The 24,254-nt window shown below is 45.9% G+C and overlaps 1 protein-coding gene and 1 pseudogene across 8 annotated transcripts in view; one reads left to right on the forward strand and one right to left on the reverse strand.

The window, feature by feature from the left end:
* Positions 1–24,254, reverse strand: part of LOC144175627 (E3 ubiquitin-protein ligase MIB2-like) — a 279,842-nt gene that overhangs the window by 197,038 nt on the left and 58,550 nt on the right. The gene's annotated exons all lie outside the window — the stretch shown is intronic.
* Positions 18,827–21,036, forward strand: LOC144175629 (uncharacterized; annotated as a pseudogene).

Consider the following 24,254-nt stretch of genomic DNA (forward strand, 5'->3'; position numbering starts at 1 on the left):
TGGCGTGCTTGTCGACACTCTTCATTCCACCAGGGCCGCCTTGGGTTACTTGTGTTACCAGAAGTCTGGGGAATGAAGTTCTCTGCAGCGTCAAGGATGTGTGCTGTGACAAGGCTACAAGCTTCATCAATACCCAAGTGTTCTATGGAACTGTATGTGAGTTGAGATTTCTGCTTAAATTTCTCCCAGTCTGCAGCGGTTTCTTTAAACCTTTTAGTTGAGGTGGGAGTGTAAGGGTCTCTGTCTAGGCATCATAGGAATACTGGGAAATGGCCACTTCCAAACGGGTTTTTCTCCACCTGCCACTGAAGGAGTGGAAAAAGAACAGCAGAACTGATTGCCAACTCCATGTGTGAGTACGTGTTGTGTGTAATGTTATAATATGTGGGCTGTTTTTTGTTGAACAAACACGCACCAGATGATACTAGGAAATGTTCAATCGAGCGGCCGCGAGCGTTAGTTCGCCCAGAACCCCAGAGTTTGTTGTGTGCATTTAGGTCTCCAACTAAGATAAATAGTTCAGGAAGCTCATTTACCAACGACTCAAATTCTGAGGTAGACAATTCATGATCCGGGGGAAAGTATAAGGAACATATTGTAATCAGCCGACCAAAAATCATCACGCGGACAGCAACTTGCTCAAGGATGGTGAGTAGTCTAATGGACTGGGATGGAATGGATTTTCTCGTCACAATGGCAACCCCACCAAATGAATGAGCAACGGTGTCTTTTTTTCCCGAAGACAGTGTATTGTTTAAGAAAGTTACTTTGCTTGGGATTCAGGTGTGTCTCTTTTCTCTTGGAGGCAAACAATACTGGATTGATGTTTATAAAGGAGTTTATATACATCCTCCAAGTTTTTTATGAGACCACTACAGTTCCATTGAACTATGTTTTGAACAGCTATTATGAATTAAAGATAATAAAGATTTAGTTGAGAAGTTGCCTATTTTGGTTCATGTCAGTGAGTCTTGTTTAAGGCCTGTTGTACGATGAGGTGGTTTTTTTCCCACGGCCAAAAGTGCTGCGGCGCTCATTTTGCGCCTGCTGGGCAGGTTGAGATGCCGAGGTGTCCATGTCCTCGTCTGACAAATCAGGCGGCACCGACATGGTGTCCATCCGACATCCACCTCGCGGATTGGTTCCTGAGGTGGCCGCAGGCTTCTTGGTTGGAACATGCGGTGCGGGAAGGGAAGGAGTACGTGTGGGGCCACCTGAGTTCATGCTCTCAATGCCCTCGGGTGTCGTGCGGGCAATGGAGCTGGACTGGAAGAGGCCGGACCAGTCCCAACAGCACCCGTCACCACATTCTCCACGGGCTCCGCAGACGTAGTGGCAGGGTGCTCGGCTGTGGACGGCAGCCCAGCCGGAGGAGGAACCACCAGGGCCTCTGCTGTAGAGGCAGGAGCTGGTGGTTGCTCGGAGGGGGTTAACGACAGTGACACATCAGCTAAGCTGCATTGTGTCGCAGTACTAACCAAACGTCGCCCCAACCCCCGGCGGGCGGCGTCTGCATAGGATGCAGCCGAAAACATCTTGTGCTTTTGGCGTGCTTCAGGGAAAATGATATTTTCGGTTACTTTGATCTGAATGATCTCTTTCTTTCTTGAAAGATGGGCAAGATCGTGAGTATGCAGCATGTGAATCACTGCAGTTCGGACATTTCATGATTGTGTTTTTTGCAGTCATCAGAAGAGTGATCATTCTCGCCACATTTCGCACAGGTGAGCTTGCCACGGCAAGCTAGAGTTCCATGACCGTAGTGTTGACATTTAAAGCATCGCCTCGGGTTTCGAATGTAGGCGCGTACACGACAGCTAAGGAAAGCTGCCTTCACTGTCTCTGGCAGGGTAGAGCTAGCAAATGTTAGGATGATGGGTCGGGTCTTGATCTCTGCTCCATCTCTTCTCATAATAATTCTACGGACACCAACAACACCTTGGTCATGCAGTCCCTCAAGGAGATCATCATCTGTCTCATGGAGGAGTTCTTTGTCAGATATAACACCTTGGACAGTGTTTAGCGCGCGGTGTGGCGTAACTGTGACAGTCAAGTTGGCAATTTTTTCTTGCTTCAGGAGGTTCTCACTTTGGTGTTTTCGTATAACTTCAACAAGAAGGTCTCCAGAGGGCATCTTTTTGGCATTGTAGTCTTTTCCAACAATGTTTTGAATGCACTTGGCAATCAAGAAAACTGACAGGTCGGTGATAGGTTTTTCGTCGGTCGAGTGTACAACAAGGTATTTGCTGAAAGCTGCCTGAGGTGGTTGGGTGCGGAGTGCTTCGGTGCGACCCCTTTTAGGAGGTCGATCAAGGTGTTTTGCGGGAGCTGAGAAGATAGCCATAGAAAATGGAATCAATTCGGTGGCACGGCCAGTCGCCCACCACCGAGCCCAACAAGGGAACGTGGCTTTGAAGCGCACGTTAACTGTACCTCGCCACTATAACCCTATGCTGGGGGTCTAGGGTGAAGCCTTCGCACAGGGTTAGCCCTCGCCGCCTGGAGAAAAAACGGAGAAATAAGGAAGACAGAAGACGACAGGACAGGGTTAGGAAAGACGATAGGAAAGCAAAAGAATGAAGAAAAGGACAGGAAAAGGCGACTGGCTGATTCCCCCCAGGTCGGGTCAGACTGGGGGCACCGTCTACGGGAAGCGGGGGCCGAAGTGGTGTGTTGCCTCTGCCAGGGGGCCATGAAGGTCCAAAACAACCCTGGCTTTGGCTTAACCACCAGGATGCCCTTTTCCCCGGACACGGCAAAGCCAGGCACAGCCGGGATGTGGGTGGGTCCAACCCACATGTGCTCGGGTTCGTGGTGTTGCAAGACACCAAATGCCTACGACAGTAGGCACCCCTGCGGAGCTCGGGACCGTGGTGGCGCTACTCACCAAAACACCTTGAGTAAGTAAGTAAGTAAGTTGTGGTTTTTTGGCACAGCAACCTTTCGGTTATAATGCGCCAGACGCAGGGTAGAATAGTTAAGCGACGATTAAACGATGTTATTCAGGGTGTTGTGGGGATTAAAAACATTTTAAAAGGACTCAAAGAGGCACATAGCTAAAACCGGTGTAGAAGGCCGGCGTCCTCAAAAAATTGGAAAACGTTACTAAAATCCACCAACGGTTCATCACTAAGTAAAAGCACAGGGTGTAAAGGGATGCAAAAGGTGTATAATGCTTTGAAATGTCTGATGCGTGCTGCTTCAAGGTGTGGGCAGCTTATTAAAACATGAAGTACAGTAAGAGGTTCTCCACAGTGGTCACACATGGGTTTCTGTTCTTTCTGGACCAGGAAGCCGTGTGTGAGCACAGTGTGACCTATTCGCAGTCGGCATAAAATAACCTCATAAAAACGATTTCTGTGTCTGCAACTTTTCCATTCAGATAGGTATGGCTTCACTAGGTGTAACTTATTTTCAGTCTGTCTGTCCCATTCAGTTTGCCAGTACATTGTAATGGACTTTCGTATGGTTTTCCGAAGGTCCTGGTAAGGAACCTTGGACTTCGTTATTGCACAATGCTTAGTATGGTATGCTGCTCTATCGACAGTTTCATTTTCTGGAATGCCGATGTGGCTTGGTACCCAACAAAAGACGACACTAACCCATGCCGATGTGAGGCAGCACAGTCGATTTTTTAGCATACCTACAGCCGCAATCTTTGAAGGGACAAGGGAGGTCAAAGCACTGGCGCTTAAGGAATCTGTAAAAATTGCCACTTTTTGTAGTCCATTTGCTATTACGTCTTCAATAGCTGAGGTTATACCAAAAACCTCTGCAGTGAAGACACTGCCCTCATCAACTATCCTCTCAGCTACAGTAACTGCCGACGAGTTTACAAAAGCATAACTGGTGTGACCAGCAGTTTTTGAACCATCAGTAAAGTAGTGGCAATAGCTACTGTATTTATCCTTAAGTGCAAGAAATTCTTGGCGCAAAAGGTGGTGTGGAAAAGCTTTCTTGTCGTATTTTAACAGCGACAGGTCACATTTGACAGCACTATAGTCCCAAGGGGCTAAAGCGTCCGAGAAACTCAGAAGAGTTGTCGGGCATATCTTGAAAGAGTACAGAGTCATGTGCTCCTCCAAACGGAGGGCAAGAGGGTGGACCACTCTTGGTTTGTTCTCATAGAGCTTCTTGTACTTATTTTCAAACAATTCTCTGGCACAAGGATGGTCATTTATGCATGCTATTTCGGCTGCATATACTCCACTTAGGTACGCTCGACGGTACTGCAGAGGCCACTCATTGCACTCAACGTAAAGACTATCAACAGGGGAGGTACGATATGCACCTGACGCAAGTCTGAGGCCCAAGTTGTGCACTGGATCGAGTGAGGTGAGAACAGATTGGCGAGCTGACCCATAAACAATACAGCCATAATCAAGACGAGGCCGTACAAGTGAGCCATAAATTCGGAGCAAACATGCACGGTCGGCCCCCCATGACTTGTGCGACAAAATTTTCAATATGTTAAGTGTCCTCATGCAGGTCATTTTGAGTGTCTTTATGTGAGCCCCAAACGTTAATTTGGAGTCATAAATGATGCCCAAGAATTTGTGCTCACTGTGTACTGAAACGAGCATATCCCTGATTTTTATTGCAGGTTTGGCATGAATACCTCGTTTCCGCGTGAAACACACACATGCACACTTCTCAGGATAAAAACGAAAACCGTTTTCGTCTGCCCATCGTTGCAACCGATTGACCGTAGTCTGGATTTGTCTTTCACAGGCTGATTGGTTGCATGACGAAAAGGCAATCTGCAGGTCATCGACGTAAAGGGAGTACATAACCGGTCGAGGAATAACCTTTGCCAAGGAATTTATTTTAATGGCGAAAAGTGTCACACTTAGCACACTGCCCTGAGGTACTCCATTTTCCTGGCTGAAAGAACGGGAGACTGCATTGCCCAGTCTCACAGTAAAGGTTCGTTCTTGAAGAAAATCTTGTACACATGAAAACATTCGCCCTCTGATTCCCATTGCTGCCATATCCTGCAGAATTCCATACCGCCAAGTGGTATCATAAGCCTTAGCCATATCAAAAAAGACAGCAAGGCAAAACTGGTTGTTAACGAAAGCATCTCGTATCATTGTTTCAAGCCGAACAAGGTGGTCAGTTGTAGACCGAAACTGCCGAAAACCACATTGAAACCTATCTAAGTAACCTGAACGTTCGAGAACAAAGACCAATCTAAAATTGACTATCCGCTCAAATGTCTTGCACAGACAACTGGTCAACGTTATGGGTCGGTAGCTTGATGGACAGTCGGGTGGCTTGCCATCTTTCAGTAACGGAATTACGACAGCGTTTTTCCATGCTTTGGGCAGCCTACCCATTTTCCAGATTTCATTAAAGAACTTCAGAAGCACTTCTAAGCAGCTATCCTTTAGGTGTTGTAGAAAGGCATAGTGAATAAGGTCAGGGCCAACAGAAGTAGCCTTGCACTGAGCTAGTGCTCTTTTAAGTTCGTACAATGTAAATTCTTGGTTATAGTCTTCAGTGTTGTTGCTAGTATTTTTAATCCTGAGCTTTTCAGCACTAGCCTTATGTCTCATGAGCTCTTGTGTGTAATTTTTATCGCTAGAAACATCTGAAAAGTGGGCACCTAAAACATCCGCTTGCGTTTGCAACAAATCGTTCCCACCGTCGGTAGAAAAAAGTGGTACCGTAAACCGTCTGTAGATGCCTTTGACTTTGCGTACATGGTCCCAGACTTTTTTTGCGGGAGTGGTAGTGTTTATTGTGCTTACAAAGTTTTGCCACGAGTTTCTTTTTGCTTCTTTTCTGATTTTTCTGGCAGCAGCTCGGGCAGCCTTAAAGCTCAGGCAGTTGTCCATGGTAGGGTACCGTCTGAACACACCCCAGGCCTTGTTTTGCTTTTTCCGGGCTTCGCGACAGGCATCATTCCACCACGGCTTTGGCCGCTTAGGGATTCGGCCAGATGATTGTGGGACGGCTACTTTAGCAGCTTTGACAAGTTCCTCGCAAATGTAGGCGTTTGCTTCGTCTATGGACATACTGCTCATGTCAAATCCCTCAAAACTGACCAGAGCCTTAAACTTTCCCCAGTCTGCTCTCTCGAGCCTCCATCGGGGTGGACAGTTTTTGAGGGCTGGAAGTGGCTGCACGTCTCGCAACAAGGCGGGAAAGAGGTCACTTCCGTGTGGATCGTTCAGTACACTCCACTCAAAGTCCATCTCGAGCTCTGGCGACCCAACACAAAGGTCTAGCGCAGAAAAGTTTCCCGTACCCGCAGAAAAATATGTCTTGTCTCCATTATTGAACACAAAAAGGCTGCTATTCGTCAACCATTGTTCGATTTGTTTTCCCCGACTGTCGATTTTGTCACCTCCCCATAGGCAGTGATGGGCATTAAAGTCCCCCATAATAACAAATGGTGCAGGCAGTTGCTCAACAAGGTCATTAAGTTCCTGTAATGACACATTATCAGATGGTGGCAGATAAAGTGAGACAACAGTGATCAGTTTGTTGACATAAACTTGTGCTGCCACGGCCTCCAGTGTAGTGTCAAGTTGTATTGACTTTAGAATTGTGCCCTGTGCCACAACCAAAGCCACACCCCCTGAAGCACGGGTGCTCTCTTCTCTGTCCTTTCTGAGGAGGTGATAACTGCGGAGAATTTTATCATGTTTTTTTGTTAAATTTGTCTCCTGCAACGCCACCACTTGGGGCTCATATTCATCTATCAACTTATGTATATCATCAATGTTATGAATTAAACCTCTACAGTTCCAGTGTATGAAGGGAACCGGCATTTTAGTTTTTTGGATGAGGTACAATTACTTTTTTTTTTTTTTACTTTTTGTCAGGTGGTTTCCTTGCAGGAGGTTCACTCCTTGCAGGGATCTTGGATGCATTCTTCCCAGTACCTTTAGAAGGCACGGGTAGGAGAGATGTAGAATGTCTTCCAGTGCCCCTTTGGGGCCCTGAAAGGGACGAGGTGGAGGGAACAACGTCCATGGCCTCCTCAGTCGGAGCAGAGAGGGCCGGTGGTTGCACAGCCTCGGCGGCCGGAGCGCGCGCAGTCGTCTGTGGCTGTGCTGGCTGCTGCACGGGGGGAGACTGGGCAAGGGCCAGGTCAGCAGAGCTAAACTGCGTCCCTACCGATGCCCGAGGCGGCCCGGCCCCCCGGCGCGCCACCTCGGCGAAAGTGCCTTTTTGCACAAACGAGAAGCGTCTTCGCGCTTCTTGAATTGACAGACATTCTTTTACCGTGATAGACATTATTTCTTTTTCATTTTGGAATTTCTGGCATTTCCGTGAGTACGCAGGGTGTGGCCCTGCACAATTGACACACTTTACTTCCTGCGCTGCGCAGGAGTTCGCGTGATGATCAGTACTCGCGCACTTGGCGCACGTCTCTTTGCCCCGACAGCTCTGCAGTGTGTGACCAAACCTCTGGCACTTAAAGCACCGGCGTGGGTTTGGGATGTATGGACGGACTCGATGGACTACATAGCCAAGTTTCAGGGATTCAGGAAGCTTGGTGGAGTTGAAAGTCAAGACAAGGTGATTAGTGGGGATGTCAATGTCGTTACGTCGGATCATGATACGCCTGACAGCAGTAACATTTTCCTCTTGCAGGCCCTCTAAGATTTCATCCTCCGTGAGGTCTGCGAGGTCAGGATCTGAAATCACTCCTTGGCATGAGTTTAGGCTTCGGTGAGCCGATACTTTTATAGTTAGGTTTGCTAACCTTTGCATTGCAAACAATGCATCAGCCTGGGCTTTGTTTTCGCATTCAATGAGGATACCTCCAGAGGACATCTTTGTAGCTTTGCATTTACCGCCGAGGACAGCTTCCAGTTCCTTAGCGACTACGAATGGCGAGGCCTTTCGTAGGGGGCACTGGCTGTCGGTGGATTCGATAACAAGAAATCTTGGAAAGCTTTGTTCTTTTAGTTGGAATGAGACCCTTGATAGAGGGTAGCTTACTGCGGTGCGAACTCGTTTCCGAGCCCGATCATGAGGAGGTTTTGTCGTAGCCATAGACTAGCAAATAAACATTCAGCAGCCATGCTGGCCACCCACCTCGGAGCCCAACACGGGAACGCAAACTTGCGTTAGCCATACGTGGCCACTATAACCCTGCATAAAGAAACCTAGGGTGGCCATTCACACAGGGTTAACCCTTGCCGCCTGGAAGAGGAGATCGGAAAGCAGAAAAAAAAAGGGGACAGGAAAGATGGAGAAAGGAGACAGGAAAGCGAAAGAGTGGAGAGGGGGACAGGAAAGGGCGACTGGCTGATTCCCCCTCGGCCGGGTCAGTCCGGGGGTGCCGTCTACAAGAAGCGAGGGCCAAAGTGGCGTGTTGCCTCCACCAAGGGGCCCTAAGGTCCACAACAACCTCGGTGTCGGCTCAGCCACCAGGATCCCCTTTTCCCTGGACACGGCTAAGCCACGCACAGCCTAAAGCGTGGGTGGGTCCAACCCACATGGGCTCGGGGACCGCGGTGTCGCCACTACCGTCACCTTGAACGAACAAGGTGCCCCTGCGGGGAAAACACCTTGAGTACAAAAGATGCCCCCTGCGGGGGCATAACCAGTGTGACCAGCAGTTTTTCAACCATCAGTAAAGTAGTGGCAATAGATACTGTTCTTGTATTTAAGTGAAAAAAATTCTTGGCACAAAAAGTGGTGTGCAAAAACTTTTTTCTCGTATTTTAACAGGGACGGATCACATTTGACGGCACTCTGGTCCCAAGGCGCTGCAGCCTCCGAGAAGCTCAGAAGAGTTGACGGGCGCATTTTGAAAGAATACTGAGACATGTACTCCTCCAAGCGAAGGGCCAGAGGGCGGACCATTCTCGGTTTGTTCTCAGAGCTTCTTGAATCTATTCTCTAACAATTCGGCGGCATAAGAATGGTCATTTATGCATGCTATTTTGACTGCATACATTCCACTTAGGTAGACTAGACGGTATTACAGAGGCCACTTATTGCACTCAACATAAAGACTATCAACAGAAGAGGTACGATCTGCACCTGAGGCAAGTCTGAGGCTCAGGTTCTGCACTGGGTAGAGTGAAGTGAGCACAGACTGGTGGGCTGACCCATAAACAATACAGACATAATCAAGACAAGACCGTACAAGTGAGCCATAGCTTCTCAGCATACATGAACGGTCGGCCCCCCATGACTTGTGTGACAAAATTTTTAATATGGTAAGTGTCCTCGTGCACGTCTTTTGGAGTGTCTTTATGTGTGCCCCAAATGGTAATTTGGAGTCATAAATGATGTCTACATATTTCTGCTCACTCTGTACTTCAACGAGCATATCCCTCATTTTTACTTCAGGCTTGGCATGAATTCCTCGTTATTGCATAAAACACACATGCACATTTCTCAGGAGAAAAGCTAAACCCCTTGTCATCTGCCATTGTTGTAAAAGATTGACAGTAGTCTGGATTTCTCTTTCACAAACTGACTGGTTACATGACGAAAAGGCAATCCGCACGTCATCCACGTAATGGGAATACATAACAGGTCGAGGGATAACCTTTTCCGAAGAATTTATTTTAATGGCCAAAAGTGTCACACTTAGCACACTTTCCTGAGGTACTCCATTTTCCTGACTGAAATAACGTGAGAGTGCATTGCCCAGTCTTAAACTAAAGGTTTGTTCTTGAAGAAAATCTTGTACACATGAAAACATTCACCCTCCGATTCCCATTGCCGCCATATCCTGCAGACTTCCATACCACCAAGTGGTATCATAAGCCTTAGCCATGTCAAAAAAAAAGACGGCAAGGCTATACTGATTGTTAATAAAAGCATCTTGTATCATTGTTTCAAGACGAGCGAGGTGGTCAGTTATAGACCGAAACTGCCGAAAACCACATTGAAAGCTATACAGGTGAGCCGAACGTTCAAGAACGAAGACCAATCTAAAATTGACTATCCGCTCAAATGTCTTGCACTTACAACTGGTCAACGTTATGGGTCGTTTGACGAAACAGCGTGATTCACGGGACAAAGGGCAGAAAGGCGACACAAGCGCTGACTAACAAATGTTTATTTGACAACAAAGAACGGAATATATAAGCGAAATGTTATATAAGAGGAGCCGTGCGCGTGACCAGTGAACGAATTAGGTTATTTGCAGAGGAAATGTTATATTCAATGGAAGACGCTATCTTGACAAGCGTGAGACTTTTTTTTCCAGAAGTGCTACTGAAGTGGTGCTTACACATGAGGTTCCTGTCTTGTGTATCCCAAACGCTTCACGTATGTCGCGCGTGCGCTGGCGGTTGTATCTTCGTAAGATACTGCATTTCCCGAACTGTGGTGCACATCGGCAAGCCTTGACGTGTTGAGCAAAGCACACTGCCCGTGCCGGTCTTCAGTGTGTCGGCATGCTCCCTTAACCTGTCGTTGATACAACTCCTGGTTTGTCCGATGTACGACTTGCCACAAGGCGCCAAGGGGATCTCGTCGGCCACTGCTTCCTGGCATTCGATATAAGGCTTGGTGTGATTTATCTGGCATCCTTTCTCTGCTGCTTGCTCAATATTCACTCTTCTGCAGATTCCGCCCAGCTTGTTGAGGGCAGAGAACAGCAGCTGCACACCCGACCTTCCCACTATCTTTTTGAGCTTGTGGCTGACAACATGAATGGGTCGGTACCTTGATGGACAATCTGTGGCTTGCCATCTGTCAGTAATATTTTCGCCCGCAACAATGTATTTCAGGTTTTTCTAACTTCAATTAGGTTGAATATTGTCAACCAGAGAAGAGTATGCAACTTTCCTGTAAAATATCTTAGTTGCGCACTTTTCGTTGTTGAACTGAGCTCTGAGTACTGCAGCCCGGGTTGCGACATTTTTTTGACAAACTTCTAGACAAAACGCAACCGACACAGACACGAAATCCGCAACCGGATAAATAGCCCTTACAAACTTTGAGAACTGCGAGTCCAGTGAAGTAGCGGATTACCAGGGTCTAACGTAAGCTTTTTCAATGTCATAGAAAATAGAGTACAAGCGTTGTTTATGGACAAAACCATCTTTACATATTATTTATAAGCCCCAACAGTACCTGTAGTTTTTTAGTCCTGGAGGCTAACCTAGCATTCTACTGGAGACTTAATCTAAAGAAAGCAAAAAACTTGAAAAAGGAAGGTCAACGTTGAAGAGAGCAATGCTTTCTTGAGGTCACAATCTGTGCTAATTTAGGGTGGTGTGATACATTGAGCATACTTCACCGACATTCAGGCACAGCCCTCAATTACATCACCAGGTCCTAAATGCTGCTTGCTGAGGTCATAATATCGCTGTACTGCAGGTGAAACCGCACTAGGTGAGGCTCCTATAAACAGCATTTCCTTACCAGACAAGGATTTGCCAACCCAGGGTGAGTACGTATGCACAAGCCTCCTAAATGAATTTACAAACACACTATGGCCTTCACTCTCCAGCCGCTACAATGTTTCTACCCAAGGCGGCCGGTAGGCAAGCAATACAGCGGAATGTGCTGACATGATGATGGTATTTAGTTGTTAATGGCGCAACGCCAACAAGGGCGAAAAGCGCCAAAGGAAAGTTATGAGTGAAATCACAGTAAATGTAGAATATATCAGCAAACTAAATGTGAAATAAAACAACACAGTGAAGGTGACTCGTGTAAAGGGTCAGATGGTCAATTTGGATCATAAAAAATGAGAATATTTTTTTATGAGAGTTTATTTTGCCACAGGGCATATATATGGGATTATGAGGTGATGGTGATTAGATGAAAATGAAAATGTTCGCTTCGCGGATGAAGTCAAGGACTGAATGATGATCGTCTTTGAGAATCTCAAAAGCGCACTTGATAGAAAACATGGGCTCATTTCCTACAAAGTATAATGGGTGTAGTGGAGTGTGTAGTCTGTACAGTTGTGGGAAGTATTTGCGTCTTGTTATGCATAGTGCCTTGCACTCAATTAGTATGTAGAGTATGGATAGGCTCTCTCGCACCCGCTGCACAGGGGTATGGGTGACGTTAGCAGGCGGGAGTGTGTTAAGTGTGTGGCCTATCTTTAACCTTTGCTACGGTAACTTCGGTGTGTCTGTTGTGTGAGTCAGTTGTGTATAGTCTTAAGTGTTGCTTTATTACATGTAGTTTGTTGCCTGTTCACTACAGTGTGTTTGCCATGTTTTACACAGGTGTTGTCTGATGAGTGGCTTCTGGTCAGTCCAGGTTACTGCTGTTATGTCTACGGTGTCACTGAGTTCCGCAGCAGCGGCCCTTTCATCGGCCAACTGGTTTCCAGCGATTGCAGCATGGCCTAGAACCAAGCGGATGATCACATTCAGATTTTATGCATTCGCTGGCATGAAAGATCTAAAAACGAGATTGAAAACAATTTTTGGACGGCCTTTGAGATGATGCACGCACGGCACAAGGTGAATCTAAAAATGGTTGACTTAGCGATATGATGTTCTATAATATGATCTAAAGGAAAAACAATGCCCTATGGTCCTGCCGTAAGAATGCTGGAATTAACATTCATGGTTAGACTGCGCTAACAATATCTAGGTTTGGACAGGAAACCGGTGGGAGTTATTTATCGCTACATTCAATACTCGAGCTCTTTCGAGCGAACTTTGTTTATTCGTTCTTTTCAAGGGCTATCTGGCATGAGATGGGACATCGTAGGGTTGAGCCAGGTAGGAACGGTTGGTGAGGAATTTCTAGTGCTCCCTACGGGGTGATATTTTGTGTTATCGCGGGTAGTTTAAAACTCACGGCATAGCCGTAGGATTTTGGTTCATGTGTCTGTAGAAGATAATGCGGTAGAATTTTGCAGCATTAGGAGCATGTAGCATCTCTCGTATTAGGCTCAACAAAAAACACAATTTGAATGTGGTACAGGTTTATGCGCCAACATCCACTTACAATCATGAGGCTGGGGACGTTTTTTACGAAGACGTTTCATTGATGTAAAGACGGTACTACATAATTATGAGCTACTTCAGATCAAAAACAGGCTAGAGCAGGTGGGAGAGCATGCAGTAGGGAAATTTGGCCTCGGCTCTCGATAGAGCTGCGGGGAAATGCTAGTTGCCTTCGCCGAAAAGGACGAGCCTTCGTATCATAAATACATTCTTCCGCAAAAGAAAGAATATGAAATGGATTTGGAAATACCCGGAATGGCAAAACAAATAATAAAATTGACTTCCTTTTACATGGCATTTCATGAATAGTACATGATGTAGTTGTCATTGTCAGGTTCAGGATTACAGGATGGTGAGAGTTTGCATCCTCTTGGATTTACGAAGGGAAATAATTAAAATTTTAAAGCAGAAGACGTCTAACCTGCTTTGTGTGGGATTAAACGTGGGACAATGCAGATTTCTACTACAGAACAATTCCCCATGTTGTCCAATCAAGACAGCAATGGAAACCCTCTCAACAGTCATTTCACGATGGCGGATATACAGGAAGCACTAGTTGTAGGAGAGAAACAGCCCGAATCAGTTTCAAACTTATCACAGAAAGCTAAGGGTCGAATTGATTGATTGATTGTAGGGTTTAACGCGCCGACGTGACGCGGGCGATGTGGCGCGCCGTAGTGGAGGGCTCAGGATTAATTTTGACCACCTGGGGATCTTTAACGTGCGCCGAAATCTCGTACACACGGTCGTTTTCGCTTTACCCTCCATCAGAAAAACCGCCGCCGCGGCGTGGAATTGAACCCGCGACCTCGTGCTCAGCAGCGCAACACCTCAGCCACTGAGCCACCGCGGCAGGTCCAAGGATCGTATTGAAAAGCGCCGAAAATGTTAAGTTTCCATTGCGAGGGATCGAAGAGAAGTTACCGAATTGTCCAAATTGATAAATAAAAATGATATTGCCGACAGCCGTGCATACCATGTCGCAAAGGTAAAACAAAATTGAAATACGGAGGAAGTTTGAAAGCGACTAGAAGGACGCTCGCTATTGGCAGAAACAATGTGCATGCACTTCTGGCTGATAATTGAAAATAACCAATAATATTAGTTATTGGTTATTTTTATTAGTTATTGGTTATTATTGGTTATAACCCTACGCTTATGACCATGACTCCGAGAAGAGTTGCGCGGTAACTGGAGTCGGGAATGTTCTGCGTGTTACGAGATGTAAGATAGCAACAGTACTCAAAACAATGACGAAAATGACGAAAAGGCGAAAAGACGAAAATGACGAAAGCACATGACGGCATCACGGTCGGTATACCGTGTCTTGGTGCGGACATTGTGCTAACTAAGCTTGCAGAACAGTTTTCGCAGTGCCTAAGGGTTTTAGCGGAGCCAAAGGCGCAAAAAATTGTCGATTTTATTCTCGGTAAGAAAGGTGATGCCAATAAAGTTAAAAATTACAGTCCCATTAGCCTGCTCTCAATGACCTACAAGTTACTTGAATAGGTAATGCTCGACTACATAAGTCGACTTCAGACCTCCAAATTCTACGCGAACAAGCCGGTTTCAGAAAAGGTTTCTCAACTTTAGACCGTATTCAGCTATCACCCAGATAATAAAAAATGTCCACAATATATTACACCGTAGTAAATCGCAATTATAGATTTTTAAAAAAGCATTTGACTCAGTGCCCACTTTGGCAATAATTAAGACGTTGCGCCATCATGGAGTCGACAAGTCCCACATTGCGCTCTCCAAAGGTATACATCAGGAATAGTATAAAAATGCTGGTGTGGAGGCCTCCCAAAGATGGCAACGCGGGTAAGTGAAGCTAGGCAAACCGGTCGGCGGCCATATTGCCGTGGGCACGGTGACGCTGAAATGCTTTCGTGTTTCACTGGGTTGGCATGGAGATACCGATATTGGCTTTGTCGATGAGGATCTTTTATGGAAGTCTTAATTTCACGTTCCGCGTAAACTACTAACCTGATTCGAGCAGCGAGTGGGTGGGCGGTGAACATCTTTTTGGGTGGTGAGCATCTGGGTGAACAGCCGCGGTGATGACTCTCGAGAGCCGTCACTGTTGGAAATAACTAGTTCTGTGCTGTTTTAAAAACACCACTTCTGTTGTTTTTTAATAAACGTTAGTTCGGCGTCTCTGAGGTTAAAGGTCGCCCCTTAAGCGCTAATATTACGTCATGTTGCGCGCCATGGCAAAAGATGCCGCCTGAGCACGACTAGTAATGCCCGCATTTAGCACTGAGAATTGTGGGACACCTCTATACCACCGTGATTTCATCTTGCTTCTACAAGCAGCAGTGCCCGAATTGATAATTTTAGTATTGCAACTCTCACATCCAATCGACCTTTGTCGAAAGAGTATCCAGTCGAATTCTGTTAAGCAGTGCTTCAAGTAATGAGGACATTGCAGTGTTTATGTTTTTAATATGCAAGTTTCCCGGTTTATACAGCATCCCCACCGATTGCACATGCACAAGGCCAAATTAACTAGCATGCTGAGTTACCATGTGGCCAAAATTTTACAATTTTCTGTTTGAGTTCTTGTCTGCCATTTCTAGATTTCCCTTGTATTTTACAAAATGTATAAAGCTTACACGGCAGCTGGTTAAAGCAGTTTCTTTATCCAGGGTACAGTCAATATCTTTGATGTAGTTCACAGAAATTACAGAAATTTCGCTTGAATCAAGCACAGTTTGTCGCCGTCTCTCCGCTTCCAGTTATCCCAACTGACAGCACGTTCTCCCACAAAACGAAGTGCTTTATTTTAAGAAAATTTGCATACGACAAGGGCAAATGTGCATTTGTTAGATATGAATGCAAAACCGCATTAGTTCCTGCGTTTGACATGTCCATCTAATGTCTGTCTCACTCGAGTGACAAGAAGAAGAAAAAGAACCAGCGCGATCGCGCTGTTTTTTTCTTTTATACTTTTCGGAAGGTTACTCAATTACATTCTCAACCTCGTTAACCATGCACATTCAAACGCGAGTAGCCTGGTATTGATTTGAAAACTAGGCATAGAAGGTTACTAATGGCATACGCAGCCTCGCTAACCGCGGACGTTGGCACGCGAGTACCTCCTGCTGTTGATAAAAACCACGGATACAAAGAACGCGGATGAGCATTACACCAAGGACTCGGACAGAGCTAAGCGAAATGGCTCGGCTAAGCTCGCCTTTACCATGAAAGTAATGAAACCGTGAGAGTACTAGCGTAGGTCCGGGGGAGTGCAAATAAAATATCACACGGCACTGCCCTGCTTTATATCGGTTGCTATCTGATCGGTGCCGCTTCTACGACGGAGCCAGTTTTTTGCCCAAGAAAAGATGCCGGCCGTCGGCGTCAGTTTTCAAAAGCCATCTCCACTCTAGAAGTTTTTATACAATCTCCTTGTATACTATACGGCTCCGTCAAAAAAACTTGAGGGGCGTTCCCCTCCAACACCCCAGCGTCACCGTCGGGAAAGTACCATTCTGCGCTTGAGAAAACACAAAGATATCCTCGAACAGAACTGCCTCGAACGTTGGAATTTCTCTCCGCCATACGAAAAGTTCACTAAGGAAGACGTCACCACCTACCGCCGCCTTCAAAAGAACACATAGCCGCACGACACCCTCGTCCACGCAATCCCCCCGCCTTCTACTCCGCCCCCTGCAAGTTCTGTGCCCAACCACGCCATGTGGGATCTGGGCATGCTCCCACACACCATCCTTCTGCCCAATCCCCTCCCCCAACCATGACTAGTGGAAAGGCATGCTAGCCAGCCTGGACCCGGCGAACAGCTTCGGCTCGTTGCTTGGCAGCGACCACCCAGGAATTTCTGGACTGAGAAGACCCCCTGTTGCCATGATTCCAGAACTAATACAAAAATAAAGTTTATTCCTACTCATCCTTCTTGCCCCCACGGCGCGGGGAAGCGAGAATGCCACAGCTTGGCATTACAGTTAGCTTTAACGGAACAATTTGAGGTAAAGGAGGTAGACCAGTGCACACGTCATGGCGTATAATGAACCCGACGTTGCTTGGCATCTCGTTACGATCAATGTCAGGACCGCCTAACAAGCCCAACAAGGGCGGTACCTAGGTAAGGGTTATTACGCTCATTTTTTTATTTTGCCGTGGCTGCGAACCGTACGTTATTAGCAATGCTTATCGAGCGTCCCCGGAAGTACGTCATCGCTACATTTGGACGCTACGATTTATGCAACCATGTGCGATGGCTCGTCTGAATTGGGATTATGACGCAGCGCCAACTGAAGTGGAGAAAGGAGGAAAGTGATTGATTGATTGATTGATTGATTGATTGATTGATTGATTGATTGATTGATTGATTGATTGATTGATTGATTGATTGATTGATTGTAGAGTTTAACGCGCCGACGCAACGCAGGCGATGAGGCGCGCCGTAGTGGAGGGCTCCGGATTAATTTTGACCACATGGGGATCTTTAACGTGCGCTGAAATCTCGCACACACGGGCGTTTTTGCTTTTCGCCTCCATCAGAAAAGCGGCCGCCGCGGCCGGGAATCGAACCCGCGACCTCGTGCTCAGCAGCGCAACGCCTTAGCCACTGAGCCACCGCGGCGGGTAAAGGAGGAAAGTGATACTGCGACGTAGACGAAAGTATACGGATCTTCTGCAGGCGTCAAGGCTGCGCAGTAAAGCTCATAGTACGCCCTGACGATGGTATCAGGCTCGGCAGCCACGGGGCCCTATTCTCGACGGCACAAATTCACAGTGAATTTGTGCCGTAAGCAACAAAACGTAAGCAATCAGTTGCGTGATGCCCGTATACCTATGACGACACGCAGTTCAATTTCATGCTTAGCTTAGATCACAACCCAGCTATCAAACATTGCGCATAGAAATGTAAAAACTTGGCATGTATTATAAAAATTAGGACGGACTTAGGCTGGCAAGAGCCCCCAGGACCTTCACGCGGAGTAATCCAAGGCATGGGCCCTGACACACCTCCTGAGCAACTCCTCGCCGTAATTACGTTCACCGGACCGCCCATCATTGAGGCCCGCATGCTTGGCACCTCGGACACAGCAGCACTTACGTTCGAAGGACCTTACGTGCCATTTTATGTTAAAGCGTACGGCGCACTGGTCGCCCCTACCGGAATACTTAGCAATGCTGTGCAAAGTGCGGCAGCCTCGGACACCGACCCGATGTCTGTACCAACACTCAGCCTATACCAACACTCAGCCTAACTTGTGCTCCCGGTGCCATACCCCCAACCAAGCTCCTGATCACCCCTGCCAACCCCAATGCCAGCATGCCTGCGACGTAATGATAGTGGCCGTCGCTGTAGGTAGCTGAGGCAATTTTCAAGTTTTCTTCAAAAAAAAAACGGCCAGAGTTGCATCACTCCGCCACGCATCTGCTTGAGAGCTTGCTTTTTTTGTATCCACAGTGAAAAGCCGAGTAAATTAAACTACTTCGCTGATTATAGCGCGTGCAGTATAGCAAACCGTAGATTTAAATGGAACAGAAGGAAGCATTCGCGCACCCCTGCATGCCGCGGTCTAGTAAACACGACATTGCCCAGCCTCTGCGTGCTCGCGGGATGACCACGGCGTAATCGGTGTCGATATACGTGGTCTATTTTCAATAACCCATGTTGCAATTTCAGAAATAGATGCCTGGATTGTTGCAGACCAGCACGCATTAGCATTAAAATATCTTACCCTAATCAACAATTTTCCTTTCCAAACGAAGCTTACCTTGAAAATGATTACAGTTTGCATCAAAAGGCAATTCCACTGCCTGTGAAAATGACAAAACCTCACCTCTTATTTCTTAAATTCATCGATTCCCAAACGACACATCCCTGTACAAACAGTGGATTGTTGCAATTCGGCGTGACGAAGGGGCAGAGTTCAAGGTGACAAAGACAACTAAAGTGTGCTCAAGGCATTTCAAGCCTTCCGACTACACTCCAGGTGTGGCAAGCGGTCACCGCCTGCTTCGTGACACAGCATGCCCCTCTCTCTTCCCTTTTGGGATCAAGACAGAAAGTCGAAAGCCGCCAAGGGATCGTACGCCACTGCACTGCAGCTCAAGAATGGGTCCTTCAGGGCTCACATCTGCTCCAGACCCCATCCTTGATGGCACCAGTGATGAGCCTATGCAACAAGAAGTAACTGCAGCCATTGCTAATTCTCAAAATGATGGTCAAGCACAGCAAGACTGCCCTTTGGAGCAAGAACAGCTCAGGGATCCTGTGAGCGAACTGCTTGCTCAAATACGGAGACTTAAGCATGAGCGTACCTTGCTTAATGAACAACTGTCACCAGCAAAGGGTCAGGTACATGAATTACGAAGAGAGCAAAACAGCACCATGCAGCCTCTGGAAAGTGAAAAGGCAAGAACGGCCGCGTTCTGCATTGACCGATTTAAGGATTCCAACGAAGACTTTGCTGCCTACACAGGCCTCCCGGACTACGAACACTTCCTGGCACTGAAGGCATTCCTTGACCCTGGAGAATATGGCTGCAATATGCGACGTAGCGGCTGTGCAAGTTCATCGTCGTCATCTTTGGGACGCAAGAGAAAGCTGTGAAAAGATAATGAACTGTTTTTGGTTCTTGTGCGGCTACGGTTAGGTCTTTTTGAGCACGATCTTGCTCACTGGTTTGGCATGGCGCAGTCAACGGTCTCGCCTGTATGTACATCATGGCTGAACTTTCTGTACCTTAAGTTGTCGAGACTGCCACTCTGGGCACCACGAGAAGTCGTTGATGCAACCATGCCTCAGGCATTTAAAGAAAAATACCCCCTGACACGGGTTATACTGGACGCTACGGAATTCAAATGTGAAGTACCGTCTTCGCTTGCACACCAGTCAAGTTCCTACTCTAGCTACAAGTCCTCAAATACTTTCAAGGGCCTTATCGGCATTTCACCAAATCGTCTTGTGAGCTTCGTTTCCGAACTTTTACAGGGTCTATATCAGACAGACAGTGTGTGATTCCAAGTGGATTTTTACACCTCAGTTTTGGCCCAAATGATGCTGTCAGGGCAGGCAAGGGTTTTTTTTATTGAAGATTTGCCTAATGAGACGGGGGTGAAACTGAATCTCCCACCATTCCTCAGAGGCAGACAATTTTCTGAAGACACAGTCGTAGAAACATAAGAGATCACATCTCTAAAAATACATGTCGAAAGGAGAATAAGGAGAATCAAGTCATTCCATATTTTCGACAGGCCAAATCCTCTAAGTCTACCACATTTCATCAACCAGATCTGGACCGTGGTTGCTGTGCTGACTAATTTTCAGAGCCGACTTACAAACAGTAAGGAAAGCAGCAGCCAGACGGATGGCGCTTGCAGCGCTTGATGTACTGTTTTGTTTTTTGTTCCATGTGTTGACACAAATGTGGCAGTCACAAGATAGGAAAGCTGTACAGAACAGTTTTTCAATGACCCTAACTACATTGCTTATGACTGCACGTCAAGACTGTGTGGTGCTTCTCTGCCAATCTTTAGTTGGTTGCAAATACGTTAGCCAGTGAAACAGAGCTCCCTTATAAGCTACGGGTTTTTAAGACGGTCTAATTTCACCTGATAACGTAGCATCGAATGAAAAGCAAATGAGAAAGTGTATTGTGCTTGCAGCTTTTTTCTCTCCAGCACATGTGAAAAATTACACTGAACCACCTGTCGTGCAATGAAGCTTGAGTACAGAGATTAAGACAATCATGCCTAGTGGGCCTGTACAGAGCGGGTCGTTGAGTTTTTTCTTACCTAATGGATGGGCAATATTAAAACAAATAACTGAAGTTGGTAATAAGCACAAAGTTGTTATGCTATTTGTATTCAATGCCACTCTGCAGAATGCGCTTATATATATTATCCAATGCACTTTTAGCCGGTTGTCAAAAAAGCGCAGTGCACAGTTTTTCTGTTGCAGCAAAACAAATGTATTATTTATTTTGAAAGTTTGTGCTTCTTGGAACGTGTTTCACAAGCAGAAAAATAACGTCTATATTGACTTGTGCACTGCCATGAAAAAGAACCTCTAAAAGCCCCTTATATGCGTGCTGAAGTTGTGTTTGCCTTTCTCACGTACCTGTACAATGACTACGTCTTATTCACTTTTCCGCAACAGTGTTTGTATATAAAATGAGCAACAGGCATTTTTACAGGATGATGCGCACAATGGCAAACGAAGCGGTTACAAACCCTTGCTTTCAGTCACCCAACATAATGTAACCATCAAGAAATGAAGATGTTCCACATGTTATCTGTACTTGTTTTAAGACTTCTCAATAAAAACACTTCTCTAAAGGCACGTGAACAGGCATTCAAGAAATGTGTGCATTCAATACACTCAAACAAAAAAGGGCAAGATTACACTGGTGAAATCGGCCCCCAGCTGTCAGACTGCATAGCTGAGGACGTAAGCACGCAGACTTGCGAATTTAAATCATGTTGCCACAAGCGCATAAAATCACCGGTTACATCTGTAAAGCACACAATTCAACAAATCTCTTCAAATTTCACACATACACTAATGTCTGACGAGCTTTACATAAGCCAGAATCTCAAAGTAAAGAGCACACATGTTTCAGTAGGCATGATCGTGCGGTAATATTGCGGTTAATCTAACAAAAGCAACAACCTACGGGATACAATAGAAGAACACAACATTTCTTGTACACAAAGCCAACTGAATATTTCCATTAAGATAAGCCCTTCCTGGCGAGATAAAAAAACGAGACAAAAGTTTACAAAGGCAAAAAATGTGTAATTGAGGGTACGAGAAAAGACCTCATGTAACAAAGGAAAGATCTGTTGCATAAACTTGCTCAGCAGCAGCCTTGTTGCGTGTCGGGCAAGACAGGCAAATACCTAAAGTTTGCTTTCTTACATACGCATGTGCATTGGTGTGAAGGTGCTCTAAACAATCCCTCAGCTGTAAAGCAGTTGCAAGTTGCACAATCTGAGTACCGCTGAAACTACGGGACGGGTGACCTTATTTGAGCAGCAAGATTTCTTTCCTCTCATATTCAGATCAGATTGCGCTTAAACAGATAAAGTATGATGCCCTAACGTTATTGAAGCAAATTAACCAAACCTGTTAGTTGAAAAGACTATTTTGTTGCCGTAGCAGAGCAACACTCAAAGTTGTATGGGTGCATGCAGCTCGCACGCTGTGCATCTACACCGGCAGCTACGTTCCCTGCTTAGTTAACAAACAAGTAATTTCACAAGCTGGAAGTAACTAACACAAAAGTGTTTTACATTAAACCCATGTTTTTCTACAGCATTTTTTACTTGATTATGCTGTTGAAATAATACACTTCAAAGAATGAATTAGAAAGTACAACTTAGCACTCAGCAATGTAGAAGAGAACCGAAACAATGATAATACAGTAGAAAAAATTGGTAAGCTGCCAAAGCAAAATTTTTGCTACGCATGTTGCTCACACCCTGTGCATGGCGCACAGCTTACATGTCTCTACTTGTGACGATAATGATGAAGTTGAGGTTTAATGGCGCAGCAACCATTCGGTTGTAATGCACCAAACACAAGGTAAGAAGATATCAATGTAAGTTAAAAGTTTTGCTCAAGGTATCGTAAATATAGAATTGATTATTTTTAAAATCAGTTCCATCAGATGAAATTGCTAAAACTGGTGTAAAATGCCAGTGTCTCTAAAAAATTCAAAAACTTTAGTGAAAGGTACCATTGGTTCATCACTAAGTAAAAGCATCGGGTGTAAGGGTATACAAAAGGTGTATAAAGCTCTAAAATGTTTAATGCGGACCGCTTCTAGGTATTGAAAACGTATTAGGATATGTAGTAAAGTAAGAGGTCCTCCGCAGTGCTCGCAAATGGATTCCTGTTCCTTTTTCAACAGGAAGCCATGCGTCAGCACGGTGTCACCTATACGCAGCCGTCACAAAATAACCTCGAAGAAACGATCTCGGTGTCTAAAACTGTTCCATTCAGACACGTTAGGTTTGACTAGATGTAATTTATTTCTGGTTTGTTTATCCCATTCAGACTGCCAGTATAACTTCATTGACTTTCGTATGCTGTTTCAAAAGTCCTGGTAGGGAAGGTTTAACTCTGTTATTTCAAGATGCTTGGTCTCATATGCTGCTTTATCAGCGGTTTCATTTTCTGGGATGCCGACATGGCTTGGTACCCAACCAAGGACAACACTGACCCCGGCTAATGCAAGGTAGCACAGTCGTTTTTTTAGCTCACCTACAGCTGCATTCTTTGAAGGCACAACGGATGTTACTGCATGTATGGCACTCAAAGAATCTGTAAAAATGGCCCCTTTTCGTACTCCCTTTGCTACTACATCTTCAATGGCTGAGGTTATACCAAGAATTTCTGCAGTGAAAACACTACTCTCATCCGCAATCCTCTTTGCTACTGTCTACCGGTGGATTGAAAACAGCAAAACCTGCATGACACGAGGTTTTTGAGCCATTAGTAAAGTAGTGACAATAGCTACTGTACTTGTCTTTAAGTCCGTGAAATTCTTGGCGCAAAATGTGGTGTGGAAACATCTTTTTGTCGTATTTTAACAAGGACAGATCACATTCGACGGCCCTGTGCTACCACGGAGCCACAGCGTCCGAAAAACTCCGAAGGTTTGACGGGCATATCTTGAACGAATACCGAGACATGTATTCCTCCAAACGACGGGAAAGACGGCGGACCACTCTGGGCTTGTTTGCATACAGTTTCTTGCAACTATTCTCAAACAATTCACCAGCACATCGATGGTCCTTCATACAAGCTGCCTTGGCGACATATACTCCACTTAAGTATGCTCGACGGTACTCCAGGGGCCATTCATTGCATTCAACGTAGAGACTGTCGATAGGGGAGGTACGATATGCACATGTGGCAAGTCTGAGGTCCAGATTGTGTACTGGGTCGAGTGAGGTGAGGACAGACTGGTGGGCTGACCCATACACGATACAGTCATAATCAAGACGAGACCGAGCCACCGAGCCATAAATTTTAGCATACATGTGCGGTCTGCACCCCATGACTTGTGCGACAAAATGTTTAGTATGTTCAATGTTTTCATGCAGGTCATTTTGAGCTTCTTTATACGAGCTCCAAATGTCAATTTCGAGTCAAATGTGACACCTAAAAATTTGAGCTCGCGGTGTACTGGAACGGGTTCATCCTTAATTTTTATATCAGGGTTGGGATGCATACCTCGTTTTCGCGTAAAGCACACGCATGCACACTTCTCGGGAGAAAAACAAAAACCATTTCCATCCGCCCATCAGTGTAACCGATTTACCGCAGTTTAGACCTGCCTTTCACAGATCGAGAGGTTACAG

The sequence above is a fragment of the Haemaphysalis longicornis genome, unplaced genomic scaffold (genome assembly GCF_048455015.1).
Source record: "Haemaphysalis longicornis isolate Haplotype H1 unplaced genomic scaffold, Haemaphysalis longicornis Haplotype H1 scaffold_3, whole genome shotgun sequence".
Classification (NCBI taxonomy): domain Eukaryota; kingdom Metazoa; phylum Arthropoda; class Arachnida; order Ixodida; family Ixodidae; genus Haemaphysalis; species Haemaphysalis longicornis.